The sequence below is a fragment of the Crinia signifera genome, chromosome 4, assembly GCF_055691185.1.
Source record: "Crinia signifera chromosome 4, ASM5569118v1, whole genome shotgun sequence".
Classification (NCBI taxonomy): domain Eukaryota; kingdom Metazoa; phylum Chordata; class Amphibia; order Anura; family Myobatrachidae; genus Crinia; species Crinia signifera.
The window spans coordinates 237,032,193-237,051,360 of NC_139220.1; positions in this window are offsets into that span (position 1 = coordinate 237,032,193).

The window sequence follows — 19,168 nt, forward strand, 5'->3', positions numbered from 1 at the left end:
ACATGACCCACTTATGCAATTAGGCAACCTCATTAAAAAGGGATTGTTTTTAATGGTCATCTATTATTTCTCAAATTGATAATTAAACACTTTACTACCATTTTAGATTAACCCTTACATCATGCTAAGTTCAAAACATTCTTTCTTGCCCCTTTACGCCCATGTGTTATGTATGCATATTACATCATAAATTATTCTTCACATGCAAACACACACATACACATCAACACACTATGTACATCTTTACATTACCCTTCACTTTCAAGCACTTGTATGCAATAAACCCATCTATATACTGTATATACCTTTTGCACCTTACATAAATAAACATCACTATTTATACTTATACTGTAAAATAATACAATAACACACAGACCACTTCTAACTTTCCACAAAAAATGTATTTAAATACCAAAAAAAAAATGAAAACATTTACAGCAGCAGGTCGCAGAGGTCCTGCACATCTGCAGCCAGGATCAGCCGGTGCTGGCGCAGCCTTAGGAGGGCCCCTCTCACACCCTCGCCTTCTTCCCTCTGGTCATCTGTGGGCATGTTAAAGGGGGTTCAACATTAATTATGCTATTCAGGTAGACATTGTACAGTCAATCCTAAGTACCTACAGCATGATAAATCATACATACAAACAATTACATAGGCAATAGTGTTTCAAATTTAAAAAAAAAACTATGATTTGCCACACACACACACAGTGGCTTACACTACATGTGACTGATAAAATTGCCAATGTATGTACCAAAATCACAACAACACTTGAGCCTCACTCACACTTGTCCTGCCTTAACACTCACCAATGTACTAGAAAGCTACATCCACTAGAACTTGTCTCATTTTGCCATACGTATAAACCTGCATGTCACTGCCTAATAGCTAAACTGCATGATAGATAGATAGATAGATAGATAGATAGATAGATAGATAGATAGATAGATAGATAGATAGAGTGGCGTAACTATAGTGGGTGCAGGGGATGCAATTTCTATGGGGCCCGGGCCTTGGGGGGGCCCGGGGTCCCAGCAGGCTATCCCCTGCACGCCCATGATCTTTTTTTTTCCAGTTTGTCTTTAATAACTAAATATTGCAGGGCAGGCACTCAGGCAGTGGTGGCCACGCTGCCGTCTTTTAAGAAAGTCAGTGGCGCCGGGGAGCAGTGAGCCTAGGGACCGGAAGCAGTACAGCCTAGCGCCTCCCGGGGAGCAGCAGAACACGTCGGCGCCGCCCGGGGAGCCCAGCGCCGGGGAGAAGTAATTGACAGCACCGCCCAGGGAGCCCAGCGCTGGAGAGCAGTAAAGCCGGGGAGAAGTGATTGACAGCGCCGCCCGGGGAGCCCAGCGCCGGAGAGCATTAAAGCCGGGGAGAAGTGATTGACAGCGCCGCCCGGGGAGCCCAGCGCAGTAAAGCCTGGAACAGTGACAGCAGCCCGCAGACAAGCCTCATGGAGGGGAGCAAGGGACCGTGGTGCTGGGGAGCCCAGCACCAGTGAAAGCAGCTGGTGAGTTCACTTGTAGACCTACTGTCACTGCCACCACTCCTCCTCCTCTTCCCCCCCCCCTCTCCTCTCCCCCACCCCCTCTCCTCTCCCCCCCTCCTCCCCCCCTCTCCTCTCTCCCCTCTTCCCCCTTCCTCTCTCCCCTCTTCCCCCCCTCCTCTCTCCCCTCTTCCCCCCCTCCTCTCTCCCCTCTTCCCCCCCTCCTCTCTCCCCTCTTCCCCCCCTCCTCTCTCCCCTCTTTCCCCCTCCTCTCTCCCCTCTCCTACACTCCTCTGTCCCCTCTTCCTCCTCCTCTCCCCCCCCCTCTTCCTCCTCCTCTCCCCCCCCCCCCCCCTCTGTCTTTTGCTGTGACAATTGCGGGGGGGCCCCTTTCAGGATTTTGCTATGGGGCCCACGAAGTTGTAGTTACGCCTCTGGATAGATAGATAGATACCACATTAAAAGGCTAGGCTAGTCCCTCTACCCCTTACTTCATGAATCATTGTGACATTGCCAGATAGGTGAAAGTGCAGCACTAATCCTCTTCCATGCACCAAACAATTTCTAAGGTAAATCCATCCTACATAATAGTTTTCAAATATACACTTGTGACTCCATTATAAATCACGCCTGGCCATACTCCATTGATGTTTTATTTGTGCTTGTATAGAAAGACCCTCCATAAATAAACACTCATCACCTACATGAGCCTCCAGATTCCACGTTTGCAGCATGGCCCTATAACCCCAAAGTGTGTCTGTTGTTATCCATTTGTTTGGACTAGTCTTTACTATATTATAGCAAAATGTAATCAGCTATGTGACGTAACAAACTGTACCTAAATAAGTCAGTAATGAGGCATTACGTCTACTTACCACTGCCTGCCAGCTCCACACCCATTTCCGGCTCCACGCTGCTGGGTGGTGGGTAGTTGGGTAGGGGTAGGGCTGGGTCATCCTGACCAGGGTAGCTGGGTGGGGAAGGAAGGGGGAATGAGGAGGTTGGTGAGTGGCTAGGGGGAGGGGTGTGTGTAGGGGGAGTGGAGGTGAAGTTTTCCGCCTCATGGCGGCCCTCATCCTCCTCCTCCTCCATCTCCACCTGTCCCGCCTCCTCCTCCACCTCCACCTGGCCCTCCACCTCTACCTCCACCTCCTGGGCCACCTCTGGGGCCTCCTCCGGGGCCTCCTCCTGGGCCTCCTCATGGCCCTCCTCACGCATGGCTCTCTCCCGCGCTGTGGGTTAAACAAACAAAATGGTTGAGTGTCATTTGACATTCTAATTACTATAACAAGTACATATCATATCCACATTAATGCATGTGATAGAGGAAGTATCACACATATAGTATATGCAGGGCTATTTTTCAACAGGCTCCAGCAGGAACTGAGGCCCTTATTCTAGTTCACTCTTTCTGACAAAATATTTCTTAAATGGGCAAAAACATGTGCACTGCAGGTGAGGCAGGTGTAAAACCCCACCCAAATCTAATTATCTCTGTACAAGTAACACCTGCCTCACCTGCAGTGCACATGGTTTTGTCCATCTAAGAAATATTTTGTCAGAAAGAGTGAACTAGAATAAGGGCCTCAGTTCCTGCTGGAGCCTACTGAAAAATAGCCCTGAGTATATGCCATTTCTATATCATCAACACCCAATTGACCTCACTGTTAATTATGTGTGTTTTGCGTCAATACTTACAGCGTTCAAGACGCCGCCTCAAACCCTGCAGTAATTCCGGCTGCCGCTGACGCAGGTCGGACCATCGCCTCTCCAACTGGGCGATGGTCCTCCGCACATTTGTGCGGGCGAATATTCTGCGCCGGGCTGCAACGTAGGCCCGGCGCTTGTCCCTATTAGAGATATAGGGCCCTGCACGTCCCAGCCTCCGCTCCATAACGGAGACCAGGGCCAGCAGCTCCGCAGTGCTGAAGGGCGCTGCTCTTTGGTAGGAAGCCATTTTACCAATGGCGCATGAAAAATATTCATGTCCTGTGATTGGTTGTTAAGTGTAGTATTTGGTATTAACTTTATTATTCATTTTGACATGCACAATGTGTATGCGCTACAAGAATCGGCTAAAACATCGCACCGCCAAGCAACGCTTGCAATCGGTTGGCATCGCATAGCTGTACTTCGCATTACTTACTGTATGCACTTATGTGTATGCGTACATTTATAAGAAAAAACACATACACATACTTGCAGTTCTCCTGACTACACCATTATATTGGACACATTATACACCTAAGCTGCCTGCCTGCCTGCCTGGCTCCTACTTCAAATATATTTAAAAAATACCCCCATAAAAAAAGAAATATATATACTGTATATATATATATATATATATGTGTGTGATAATAAATATTAAATCTACAAATGAAATAATCACCAACACATACCAAACATACATGGTGAAAAAAGTATGAAAAACAATCTACTCACCAGACATGGATGATGACATCAGCTACAATATTGGAAACATACAAAACATTTCAAAATCTATGTACAAGGTATAATTGTGACCTGCAATATTGGACTAAAAGCAATACACCTCAAACATAATACGTAGTGCAATTGATATTGGCATTAAGAGGCCATGGTGGCTAATTGTGAATTTCGAGGACACAAAATTAACATAATTTTCCACCTTGATGGGTGTAATTGATCACAAATTGGGTTGGTCTGTGCAACATTCAAAAATGTACCTGAAGAATCTTTGGGCAACAGAGTCCCGCAGCTGGTATCCCCGACGGCTTTCCGGGGAGCGGGATGGGCGCAGGGGAGGATCTTGCGGCTCAGATGGAACATCCCACTTATCAAAGGGTATCTCACGCCGCACAGCTATGTTGTGAAAGAATGCACACAAGCCCACAATCCTCGACACCATTTCAGGCACATACTGTAAGTCACCACCAGTCCAGTGGAGCACTCTAAATCGACCCTTTAACAGGCCAATTGAGCGCTCCACCACTTGCCTGGTGGCAACATGCGCCCTATTGAATGCCTCCTGTGGGCCTGGTGCTGGGGAACTGTACGGCGTAAGCAGCCAGGGCGTACATGGGTAACCGGAGTCACCCAGAACCCACGCATCACGGTCTTCAAGCTCTTGGAGTCTCAGCCAAATCCCAGTTTGTCGGATAACATGAGAGTCATGGGCACTTCCGGGAAACTTCGAGTTGAAGGCGAGAATTTCCATGGATGGGCCACATACCACCATCACGTTGAGTGAGTGGAACAATTTTCGGTTCCTATAGATCTTCTCACTTCGTGATGGAGGCACAAATGGTACATGGGTGCCATCCACAGCCCCTATCACATTAGGGAAGCCAGCAATTTGATGGAATGCCTGCTGGCTTCTGTGAAGGGTCTCTTGTGCAAAAGACATGGCCATGAAGTGCCCCTTGCACCTAAACATGGCTGACGTCACACGCCTCAGGATTCTGCTGAAAGCAGGCTGGGATATTCCAGCAAGTACTGCCACTACTTGATTGAAAGATTCTTGCACGTCCTGGCCTCCTTGGGCGACGAGTGGGTTGAGCCGCAAGTGCCCTTAGCCCATTAGCCACAAACTCCATCATTGCTTCAGCAACCTACAATAAAATGATCAAATGAAATGGACACCTATGCAAAGAATGCGCCTCACAAAAAATTAGTAGAATACTATGAATCCATACGTACAATAGACGGCCGCCCAGTCAAGTCCCGAATATCCATAATGATCTACAATGATGTAACAATAATATTACCTCACCACACAACTATGTAAACACAAATATCTCTATTACATTTAACACCTAAACACTAATTAAGTATTATATTTAAGAACAATTGATCATGAAATCATGTAGTCAGACACATGAATGACAAATTGAAAGAAATATGTTAGGTGAAAATGCATGGGACATCAAAGTGTGCGCCTTCAGATGATGTGAAAGGGAATGTTGTAACATGAATAACCTCCATTGTGAACTGTAACAGTATGGGACACATTTCAGCTATTGATGGGACATGTAGTTCACCAATATATGGTGACCCACAGGTTTAACACCTGTGTGTTAAAGGGTGGCCAGCTAACATGATTCATTAATGCTAACAAGCCTTTGCTGACCAAAAACTCTTTGATATGTGAACAAATGTTGCATACATTATTACCCTTACATTGTTAATGTATATCATCTCTACAATGACCATGGGAGAGCTTACCTTAGACCCGGCCACAATACAGATCTGGAGACAAATGAATCTAGCATCAAACCACTATTTATAGGCCTATCACATGTGTTGTGCATGACATCAGTGATGACTATTGCATGACTTGTGGGGTGGATTTCAAAATGGATTGGGTTACTTACATTTTTTGTACATTCACAACAATAGCACAGTACTAATGAACATTCACAGATAGCATTTATGATGTTATAACGTTGGAGGTGGCCATTATAGAAAATATTACAACATTTCACCTAAATTAGACTTTGAAGGTACGCCAGGTTTTGTTAAATCGAATTGCCGCTACTATGGGCGTGGCCTATGCGCCGCACAAACAGCACGGCGTACGCAGCCGTACGGAACGCTGCCGTACGGAACGCTGCCGCAAAAAAACACAGGGTGGGGCTGAAGTACGCCACTGACAGAAATAGTATATAAAGGTGTGCTAGAACCACAAAATGGTGTTGCAAACATGGCTGGCTCTCATTCTGAGGGAGAGCAAGACTTCCAGACCCTCATGGAATGCCTGGACTCCAGCACCTCCTATGTGCCCCTCCAACAACAGGCATTTGGAGGAGAGCAGGCAGCTGGGCCTTCTTCTGCCTCAGCAGAATCATTGGGAACACAGCAGGTGGCTTCCCAAGATAGTAGCATGGCCAGCACTTCAGGTACAGCGACAGGTGGCCATGGGCGTGGCCGTGGCCGTGGGCGTGGTCAAAAGAGCCCAACAGAGGATCCAGACACCAGGAACATGGCATTCGAACCGCAGGAGCTTGCCATTCTGGTACCCCGTGCAAGGGATTGGATAGAGTGTCCACAGGAGAAGCTGACACACACCAGGAAATGGAAGATTTGGGATGACATAACCGCGGAGATTAATGTGGTAGCTCCACAAGTTCGTGAGAGGGAGCATGTGAAGAAGAGGCAAGTTAAAGTGTGCTACATTTGTGCAGAAGTAGACCAGTAATGTTTGTATTATATGTTAGATGGAGTTGGTGAATGGTCGGTCACGTTGCTAGGAGCAACAGACATGATTGGCATGTCTCTTATTCTATATTTATTGGAGGCTGAGTGGGAATGTTTGTTCTAAGTGTTGTGTTTATAGTTTTACATAATGTAAGTTATGTAGAATGAAGCACACGTTGACATCGGTAGCAGATTACAATGCATGCTACATCAAACGTCAGGGGTGACATGTATTAATATGAGAACTTTGCATGCAGATGGCACGACTTCAAAACCAACCTGAAGAAGAAGCTGACCAAACGGAGGGACCACAGCCAAACCTCTGGGGCTGGCCCCATGCCAGCAAAACTGAAGCTCACCCCCTGGAAGAGATGGCTGTTGGCTGCATAGCCATAGAGTAGACACAGGTATGCCAGGCATTATACAGTATGAGCTATCAGCCTAACAACTAATGACAGCACTGAAGCATGAAGCACTAGATCTGAAGTTGTATAAAGTTCATAGAAAGCAACAAAATCTGTGTATGATTTTAAAAGGAAAATACTTTTTAAATGCAAATATATGTACATCATAGCAGCAATGATCAGAATACATGTTAGCTTGTGATTTTTGTACCATTAATGATACAGTATGATCAGATTTATTATGAAAACGCAAAATGAATATAACCATAATTTTTCTGTGTTTTGCTGCATGGGTGTGATGTATTTTTATAATGGAAGTATATTTTATGTTTTGAAATTGTGTTCTATTCTGTTAACAGTATACTGTAGCTATGGATATTTACTATTAGTGGTTGATTAAACATTTCCGCTATTCGTCTATATTTTGTTGAGGTATTGTAGATTATTTTTCAAGCACTGTGAGATTTATATATGAAAAAAGGGTACTTATGTAGTATCTGGGCTGCCGATTTTTTGATTGTATGCCTTAAGTTAAGGCATACAATCAGATGCGATGCGATGCGATATCGCATCGCATCGCATCGCATCCGATATCGGATGCGATGACCCGATTTTTCCATAGGAATCAATGTTAAAATGATTCCTATGGAAAAATGGGTCCTTTTCATACCCCTACTATCCAAGTGGGCATGGAGTTGGATATAAACCTGTGGCGAGCGTAGCGAGCCACCGAGCCCGAAGCGTGGCGAGCGAAGCGAGCCCCGCGAGGGGACGGTATTCGTCCCCTCGCGGGGCTCGCTTCGCTCGCCACGCTTCGGGCTCGGTGGCTCGCTACGCTCGCCACAGGTTTATATCCAACTCCATGCCCACTTGGATAGTAGGGGTATGAAAAGGACCCATTTTTCCCATTGAATTCCATGTTAAAATGGACTCAGTCCATTTTAACATTGATTCCTATGGAAAAATCGGGTCATCGCATCGCATCGCATCGCATCGAATCGCATGGTCGCATGCGATGCGATGCGATCTCCCGATCCGACCCGATTTAGAAATCGGCAGCCCAGATACTACATAAGTACCGAAAAAAGAAACATCCAAAGAACTATAGATACGTTTACAAACAACCACCGCACCAGTCTTTTTGGATTTTTATATATACATATACAAGAGACTTTCCTATCTCCACTTAAATATATATTATTATGTTGTTTCCCTTTTTAGATATTTCTTCATAGGGTATTTTTGGTACTTGTGTAATATCTGGGCTCCCGATTTTTTTTTTCATTGTATAGACCCAATTTTTTATTGTATAGTCACCCATGGGTGATTTCATACCCCCACTATCCAACTATGCATGGAGTTGATTTTATACAGTGTGGCGAGCGCACTTTTAATGATATTCAATAAAAACGAAAATATGAAAGATTAAAATAGTGAGGCAGATGTATTAAGCCTTAACAAGAGTTAAATGCAAGGGTGATAAGCAGGGCCGGTGCAAGGCACCGGAGCGCCCCAGGCGAGTCGGGGTGGGGGCGCCCCATTGCCGGGGGGGGGTGGGGGGGTGTACCTGTCCTGCGGCTGTGTATATAAAGCTTGCGGCGGCGGCAGCGGCAGCGGGGGGTCCCTGCAGTCTCAGCCAGTGTTTCCACAACAGAAGCGCTTCCGCGTAGCCAGGCGGATAGCGCTCGTTATTTCTTGACTGCAGGGACCCCCCGCTGCCGCCGCCGCAAGCTTTATATACACAGCCGCAGGACAGGTACCCCGCAGCACGGGGGGGTGAAATGCCGCCCTCCAGTGGCCGACGCCCTAGGCAAATGCCTAGATTTGCCTAGTGGTGGCGCCGGCCCTGGTGATAAGAAGAGATAAAGGTCCAGCCAATCAGCACCTTACTGACTTTTTTCAAACACAGGCTGTAACATGGCAGTTAGCAGGTGATTGGCTGGACGTTTATCTCTCCTTAGCAACCTTGGATTTATATTTTGTTAAAGCTTAATACATCTGCCCCATAGTGAGTAAAGATAGAAAGACAAAAAATTAATTAAGAGTTAAAATATCAACGACCGCTGCTACTGTTTATTCTTTACAGGGGCAAGTTGTCCCTGATTTATAGTGTTCCAGGGACAAATTATCTTTGTATATCTATTGTAACAGAATGATTTCTCTATGTCCTCTGCTCCTTAACTGCTCACTGGCTTTATGTTTAGCCTTTCTGTGAGACAAAGTATCTGTCTAATGGTTACAGATACCAAATGTTGTTGCAAAAGGGCAGAGATTAATTTATTGTTATAGAGGGTGACATTCTATGGGCTGAGAGAAAAGCGCATATATTTTTCGCACTCCACATCGCCGCTCTTCGCACTTTCTGAAATCGCATTTTTTAGTCATAATTTGCATATTTAATGGGATGCACATTAGAGGATAAAAAGTGCGATGTAGTGCAATTTGCGGCGAATTGATGCGAAATTATGTCACTAAAAAGTGTGATTTCTTCCGCCGGTCATGTCCGCATTTTAGACCAACCGGAGTGCGATTTACAAGACTGTCTCCTCATGACAAATAACCCCCTAACCTATTGGGCCACCTAGGTTCCCTCCATTCTGCATCACACCCCCTATATAAAGGGGCATTGGCGCCATTTCACTCTTTGATAGGAAGTAAGGAGCATGGAGAGGAGCAGTGGCAGTGTGAGAAGAGGAAGAGGTGTTGGTGGCAGAGTGAGGAGTGGCAGAGGGGCCAGTGGCAGAGGGAGAAGTGGCAGTGTGACCAGAGGAAGAGGGGCCAGTGGCAGAGGGAGCAGTGGCAGCAGCCAGGCAAGAGGAGCCAGTGGGAGAGGCAGCAGAGGACTGGTGAGGTCAACCTCCATTACAGGGAATGGCAGCAGTGTGGCAGCCACCATGGCCACTGCAAGGGCAGCCCCAGACCAGGCCCTGGCGGACCAGGCCCAGCAGGAGGAGGTGGAGGATCCGCTGGCATCCCCATCCTGTAGCCAGGACCTTGCCCATACCCCACAGCAGCTGCAGGAGGGCCACATGCCTGAGATGGAGGAAGATGAAGGTGAGGAGGAGGAGGAGGAGGAGGAAGACACTGGCATGGAGGAGGATTTTGACATGCATGTGGAAGATATAGAGGATGAGGAGGAGGGTGAAGCTGGCCGCACCAAAAGTGGGAGAAAGGTCCAATTCAGCTATGAGGAGAATGTGGCGCTTGCCCGGGCCATCATACCCCTGTATGACCGCTTACTGGGGAAAAACCAGCACAAGACCACCTCACATCGTAAACGTGGTATGTGGAAGGACATCACCCAGGTGGTCAATGCTGTCAGTCACCGCAAGAGGCTAAGCAAAAACGTTAAAAAGCGGTTTAACGACATCAAGCGGCAGCTGAAAAAGAAAATGGCCATGGAGATGGAGGAGGCCACCAAGACTGGCGGAGGAAGCCCCACCACAATAACCTACACATCATATCTCCATTATAGGAGTGAACATTACCCCCCATGGAAGAGGAGCATCTCCAAGGGACAACTAATCCATTTGAAAAGGAATTGTTCAAATAACCAAGATTTCCTTAAACAAGCCACTGTCATGTCCACCACATTCGAAAATAGGGGATACCCCAAACCCATTATAGACAAAGCTCTTAAAGAAGTGTGTGCCTTGGATAGGAAGTCTCTACTAGAGCCAAAAATCAAAAACATCAGCCAACAAGACTTTGGAGAAAAAGAGATCCTATATATATCTACTTATAATAATTACTGTCCTCAGATAAAATCAATAATTAAGAAAAACTATAATATTCTACTCCAAGACCCATTGTTAATCAATAGAATTCCAGAAAAACCACGCTTTGTGTTCAAAAGGAACCGTTCCCTAAAAACTCTTCTGGCTCCCAGCCAACTGAAAATACCACCCTCCCCCATTGAGACCCCCATTACTTGGTTAACACCCAAACCCAAGGGATTCTACAAATGTGGTGGAGGTAGATGTCTCACATATTCTCACATTAAAAATACAAAAACGACTAAAATAGATTATTTGGATGACACCTACCACATTAACAGTTTTATAAACTGTAATACGGTTTTTGTTATTTATGTACTCTCCTGTGGGTGCGGACTTAAGTATGTTGGACGGACCACCAGGAAAGTAAGAGTCCGCTTTCTTGAACACCGAAGAGGTATATTAAAAGGCCTAGCTACACACAGCGTACCACGCCACTTCACTGAATACCACCAAGGAGACCCTGCTAGCCTTACCATCACAGGTGTTGAACATATAGCTGTCACCAAAAGAGGAGGAGATAGATTCAGGAGACTTTGTAAACAGGAAGTGTTTTGGATGCATGCCCTCAACACCATCTATCCAGAGGGCCTTAATGAGATGGTAGAGCTTAACAACATCATATAAACATGTAATGTAAAACAACCACAGCTCTTACCACCACCAGCCCCAGGAAACGTATCTCCCTGTATCACAGTTTCTATCTCTCATGATCCCAGGTTCCTCTTCTCTTGACCCTTCATCTGCATCTTTCTCTATTTCCATTACAGTGAGATATATAGATATTTTTTGTATATAGATGTATGTACCAGCCAGCATTCACTGATCCATCACACACATCTGTGTGGTTCTCCCCCCCCCCCCCCAACATCATACCCCTACTTTTCCATTCCATCTCTTCTCCCTATTCCCCATCCGTATCTCTCTCTACTTTTACCCTATTTAGGTATAGACATAATTCTCTCCATCTACGGTTGTCCTTATTATCTTGCCACGAATTTCCCCCCCTTCTTTTTTGTCCATCCTAAAGTACCTTTAAAAAGAAAAATGCTTCTAACCACTTACCATGCATTACATAGAGTTTTTTTCTGTTATGTGTAAATCTACATGCTGTAATATGTTTTTCCATTTAATATGCCATCCATTATTGTATATGGTAGCCATAAGTTGTATTGGACTTCTGTTATAATATGCCATTGTCGAATATATGTACCAGTTCTAAGATCTATTGCTTTATACAAAAATTGTCCTACCTATGTACATATAGAAAACAAATCTAGGTACGAATTTACCATCACATTATTCACTGTATGCTCCTCCTGCAAATATCAGAAGGTGCCCACGTAGATATACTTTGATCAAATTGACTCTGAATGGTAACCTAGCAACAGAAATGCTGGGGAGCCGTAACTGCTTACATACTTGAACGGACTTAGTCACATGATCTGCGTAATGACGCTCAGTGCCGGCCTTCAGCTTACTATGGAATAGCCGGGCAGACTTCCGGCCATACGCTCCCGTTGTCTAGTAACGTGAGCCATATGCCCGGGTCATGTGACGCATCACTTCCGCCCGGACAGACTGTTGCACAGCAACAGAGAAGCCAGACGTGTATTACACGGAATACACGCATTCAAACATAGGGTTCCCAAGACAATGGAGGCTATACGTCACAGCATACAGCTGTAAGTAATTATAAACAACACCCACGCATTTCAAATCGAGCTATGGTTCCGTTTGTCTATGGGCCCAAATGTAATTTATCACTCAGTGGCGTAAGTTCGTCCCAGTTGCCCGGAGGCAAGATGTATATTGGTGCCCCCCCCCCCCACACACACACACACACAATGTTATTCAAAACATATATAGTCTGTTATGAAATATATATTATATACTGTATGTATATACAGAAAGAGAGGAAGAACACATATATATTTCAGAACTCAGCCACAGAAGCAATTTTGATGGCTTTCAATTAATGGATTTAAACTGGCAGTGGTGGAGAAGTGCCCCCTTGAGAGCAGGAGCCCGGCGGCAGATGACTCCATTGCCTCCCAGAGTTCTGCCTCTGTTATCACTACTATTTTGTGTACTAAGATGTATTCAAAGAAAGAGTTATATATTTTAGGTTTTGCCTCCTGTTCAAATGTTTAGTTTATATGTATTTTACTGTGAGTAATTGCACCACAGCTGCGGCTAATGAGCCATGTGACCCATACCATATAAGACCAACATGGACAGATCTAGCTACCCACCTTTGATAAAGCCACCAGGAGTGGCGAAACGCATCAGAGAGCTACTGGGGAACCCCTCCCCCCTCATATTTGCCAACAAACCTCCGGATTGCAGCACGAACCATCCCCTGGATTTACAAATACCACCCAAGGATACTGTCTCCTGGTGCCTCCACCTAAAGGACAATACCCGGTAATCTACCATTCACTTCACATCCTTTTGGGAGCATCTGAGCACATTGCCATCTCTCCACCGTCGGTAATTTGTGCCAACTTTGGGCCAACCTGTGGACACTCGGACGAGGACATTCCTAAATCCATCAAGGGTGGTAACTATGACATCTACTATTCTGTCCAGGGGAATATAGGAACGGACTCTCCAGCATTTATTCCAACTACAGGGGGACCCCCACATCATTCACCATCCGCTATCAATTGTGCAATATATTTCAACCCCATTTTAACATTTGTATTTTTTATGAATTGCTTTTTATCATTTATCTTATATTGTCATAAATAAATTTGTCATATCGATTCTCAACACTAGTGCGCTGTTCACTTTCGGTTTTTATTCTATTGTCTTCTACACAGGACTAACTACCCCATCCACCCAACAGCTGCAGGTTAAGCAAACTCGTGACATAGCGCCCCCAAGTTCTGACCCCTAGGGGACAGTCCTATTTTATCTTATACATCATATGAGGTGAAGCTCCAAAGAATTATCCCTCCTGAGGTCCTGCCTGGGATGCACATTGCGGATACCGATAGGCCGGCAAGCCCACCCCGAGCTGGTAAGTGTCACCACATGCAATATGAAACATACAATGTATTTAAACTGCAATGTTATTTTGTATTGTTATACCAATTAATGTGGTGCTGTGGAACTACATAGCCCAGCAAGGTCTGTCAATGGCAAAAGTTTACACCTACTTTAAAAATGATCAGAATGCTGGGCCTTGTAGTTCCACAACTGCACATCTATTGTTCCACACTGTAACATTTTTTCTAGCAGCTTCATATGTATGTGGCCCAAAAACATTGGTGTACTGGTGGTTTAGCAGTCATGCCTACATACCACAGATTTGCCAACAGTTGTAATGTGTCAAGCAGTGTTTTAATTTTTTTGCCTGACTACAGGTGCAAAACATCAATGTAAAAATATGAATAGTAAATAATAAAGCCCTAAACCAAAGGTAAATTTGTCCATTATTGTAATTTATTTGATGATTTTGCGCAAAAGCATCTCCATTGCTCGGTACATAAAGTCTGCCGATCTTTCCTTTCACAGATTGTCCGTCCGGAAGTGATCAAGCATCCAAGAGAAGAAGCTCCCATGGTGCCGCATCTGTGGAAGCTGGTAAATGTTCAAACCACAGGCCATTACACATACAGTACACACACCTATATGACATCAAATAATAAATCACATTACAGTCATCTCCAGCTGCTACATTGCAACGGACATGAATGTAATGTGGCCTAGCCATGTCAATGAAGATTATTGTCAATGTTTCATGCAGGATCGGGGTCCATTTGTAAGTACATAGTACCCCTAGGTATGGGCATCTACCATCTCAGACCCTTTCCAAAACAGTACTGACGACAGAAAGGACAATATATGCATCTGTACTTACCTCTTCCTCTGTATCCACAGGTACTTTACAACTAGGACAACAATCCACAGAATCCTCTGATATGCCGGAGGATGACCTAGAGATAATTCTGGAACCAGTGGACACGTTTGCGGCTGAGGAGATAATAAACACATCATCACAGAGTGATCTTCCACCAACTGGGGTGATTCCAAACCCACCCCCACCCAGAAATACTCCCCCTACAGCTGCTTCTGCTGCCCAAGTAGCTACCTCCTTGGTACATTTCAAGGACAAACAACTAGAATTTATGGCCTCCCAAAGTCTGGAAATGGGCAACATTAAGGGGTACATGCGTGACACCTTTCTACAGTTGAGAAAATTGTCTAGGAGTGTACGGGTTGGTGTAGGCACTCAGGTGCGTATGGCAAATAGCATAGACACCCGTCTTGCTGAACTTAGTTCTGCTGTAAGGGAGCAGAATATCCATATTGGCAGCCTTGCACAATGTATTCATTCAATTAGTCAATCGTGTACTGCACAGACCAATGCGTTGATCGCTATGCAGGCACAAATCCATCAAATGGAGGTGTCAGGTGTCATAGGTGCAACTACATCTACAATTAGTAGTGTATCTAGCACACCAGTAAGTGGCTCACCAACTTCCCCACCCCGTCGGAGTATTAGGACCCGGGGTGGCGTGTGCGCAGGATCAAGAGGTGGTAGTGCACGGCCTGATGGAGGGAAAAAATAATTATTTAACATAAAATAAATTGATAATGCATGTACTATGCTTGAATTTTTGTGACATTAATACACATTTCTATTGTTTGCGACTGCCAAATGCAGGTTATGTATGACATAATATACTGTAGTAAAAATGTCACACCGCATACCATTTTGTCTGTGTGTTATTCTTGAAACATTTGTTGTGTGATCTGTTCCATAATGTAATGATATATGGGCAAGGTATTGGTGGAAGATGCTGTTGTCTCAAATCTGGCCCGTCCGAGGTTGTGGAACTACATATTTCAGCAAGCTGTGGCAGTCATGTTTTGAGCTGTCATGCTTACAGTGTGTCAGGGCATGCAAGGCCATGTAGTTCCACAACAACAGGTGAGCCATAGTTGATGGCACAAAAATCACATACATGTTGTGAATATACTTACAAGGTTTTTTACAGCAAGGGATAGGTCTGCACCACCAACTGTACCCTTGGACTGTGTCTATTGGGCTTAATGTGGGGGCAAAAAGATGTTAGTGATAAATATAATGTAGGTGAGTTCACTTCCAGCAAAGGTACATGTAGGAATAGAGGGCACATGTGCTTACCAGAAAAGTAGTGCCTGATGATGTCTGTACGCACCAGATTCCCCCTCTGCATACCCCTCACTACCCGAGGTGTGGTAGGTTGGGCTTCCTGCACGACTGCTGCATGATCCTCCTCCACATAGGCTGGTTGGTATAGGGCTATGTTGTGTAACATGCAGCAAGCCTGGATGATCATCACTACTTTTGCAGGGTGGTAAAGCAGCAAACCAGATGACCGGTCCAAACACCGGAATCTAATTTTCAACACTCCAAACGTACGCTCCACCACATTGCGAGTTACAATATGGGCTTCATTATACCGGTGCTGTGCAGGGCCATCGGGGGTGCGCAAAGGTGTCATGAGCCAGGAAAGACACCCATATCCTGAGTCACCTAAACCAAAGAAAGGAAGTTATTGCCTTATATGGTAAGGTATGTGCAGTGGGCAAATAGTATTTACTTGGACAAGAGTAGTAGGCTGATGAAAATTGAAACACACACACACATTTCAGCAGGTACAAAGACGAATAGAGAGGGTAATATGTAAAAATGTACTTACCAAGTAGCCAGCCCTCTGGCATTTGTTGTTGGGTAAATCGGTTCCAGAGGCCGGAGTGTCTCAGAATATAGGCGTCATGGCAGTTCCCAGGGAAGCCTGCAACCACACTTAGGATTTTCAGATGAGCATCACATACAACCTGCACGTTCAGGGAGTGCCGCCCACGCCTATTGACATAGACGTGGCCCCGCACGTGCGGTGCCCTAATCCCAATGTGTGTGCAGTCTATAGCTCCCAGCACGTGAGGGAATGCTGAGAGTCTATAGAAAGCAACCTTGTGGTCCTGCCACTCTGACTTTGAACTGGGGAATCTGATGTATGTCCGCCACAACTTCTTAAAAGCAAGTAACACTTGAGTAAAATGCTTTGAGAAAGTGGCTTGTGATACCCCCAAGGACCATGAGGTCACGGACTGAGTGGAGCCAGTGGCCAAATAGTAGAGGGTACACATTAATTTGTGCAGCCCAGACACTGCATAGTTGGCTCCCCCAAAAGGGTCCAAATCATCTCTCACCTGCTCATATAAGTTCAACAAGTTATTGCGGTTTAGCCTAAACATCCCCACAACCTGTTGATCCAAGAGGGAGTCCAGGTACAGCCTAGCATGATACATACGTGGGGTACGCACTATTTGGGGTGGTACCTGGTTCTGGTGCGCAGCTTCCTCCCTCCTGCCCAGCTCCTCCAAATGGGCCAAATCCAAAATGAGCAACTCAAATCCACTCTGCACAATCTCCATGTCTCAAACCCTCACATGTCTCCTTAATGATGTGTGCACTTGACCAAATTGAGTTCTGGCCCAAATCGCCCAACAGAACCTGGTCTGAAAAAATGGCGATTATTAGACACCTTAAAAGTGCGATTTGCGAAATCCCATTCCATTAAATAAGCGAATTGTATACTTTTCTATTGGAAAACATCTCGATGCGATAAAAGTGCGGATTTTTACCGCACTTTCAGTACGCATGACTTATAGCAAAAAATATGCGATTTAGGGACCTTTTCGAATCACATTAACAATGCGAATTCACTGGAAAATGTGAAGTAGCCGTTTTTTGGAGTAAAAATCGCCAAAAAACACAACTCTCATTCCACAGAATGTCACCCAGAGTATCTTTTATTTATACATTGCTTTTCCCTGAGTCCTCAGAGTTTTTCAGTGCAGTAAAATAAAGGTGGAATAAATTGTACACTTGTATCCTTTTTATTTTTATTCATTATTCTTATTTTACCCCAACATTATATGCAATGTGAGATATTATGTGCGTCCTCTTCCCTGCTCCCTGGGGCTGATAATGAGTGGCAGATTTGACAGATTCTAGTGAAGGTCCATTGGGTCCCAATATGTCTCGCTTCTCTTATTAAATTTCACAGAGGGGCTAAGAGGCTATTTTATTTTAATTATGCAGTCCTCAGGTTTACCACACACAGGGCCGGTGCTAGGGTGTCCGGCGCCCTCCTGCAAACCATACATTTTGCGCCCTTTCCCAGCTAGGCTGCGGGCGGCGTGCAGTGACAGTGAGGGCTGACTGAGGTAGGCAGTAGCCAGTGGCGTAACTATAAATTTTGCTCCCCCCTGCCAAAAAGTTTGTTGTTGCCCCCCCCCACCCCCCCCCCCCCCCACCCCTTCCCAATGGCATTTTGGTAATTTGGTAATTTTTATAAAGTGTTTGTGAATATAAACAATACATTAACTTTTTCACCGCTGGATAAAAGTTTGATTTAACCATCAAAGTTTCTGGTGTGCAGATCTCTATTTCCATTTATTTGGGAAACCCATATGTTTCAGAAATAGTCCCAGTCCAACTGGAGTATATTCCTCCTCACTGAAAACACTTAGGCCGATTCGATGCCCAGCTGCTCTGTTCCCAATGTACCTGAATCCAGCAGGTCAAAGGTACATCTAGAAAAAAGTCAGAACGGGCGCTCCATCGTGCGTAAATGTATTTAAAATATAAAGTTTTTTATTCAGCATAAAACAGATGGATTGAATCACGTACCGAGGTTGACGGCTCAAATCACCGCAAGCATACAGCATGTGTCAACAAAGTCCATGTGACTAAATGCTTTTGGGGAGTGGCCTGGCATCGTAACTGCCAAATGAGTGCCTACGAGTATGGAGTGAAACGAGTAGGTGCTGTGCACCATTGACACATGCTGTATGCTTGCGGTGATTTGAGCCGTCAACCTCGGTACGTGATTCAATCCGACTGTTTCATGCTGAATAAAAAACTTTATATACCTTGTTACGTGATTCAATCCACCGGTCTTCTATTTTATGCTGAATAACATAAACATACACACACACACACACACACATATTTATTGGAAATATATTTCTTATATTGCTATTAAAAAAAACTCACCTGGCCTCAGGCTCTAACTAATATATATATATATATATATATATATATATATATATATATATATATACATATATATATATAGGAGAAGCAGTGGTGGAAAGTGAAAAGGTGACATGGGATGGAGAAGGAAGGGATGCAGTGATAGAGGGGGGGGGGGAGTGAGAAGTACAGAAAAGGGGAGGGTGAGAAGGAAAGAGAGAGATGAATGAGACCGGGAGAGAGAGAAGTGAGAGATAGTGAGAGAGGGGGGGTGAGAGGGTGGAGA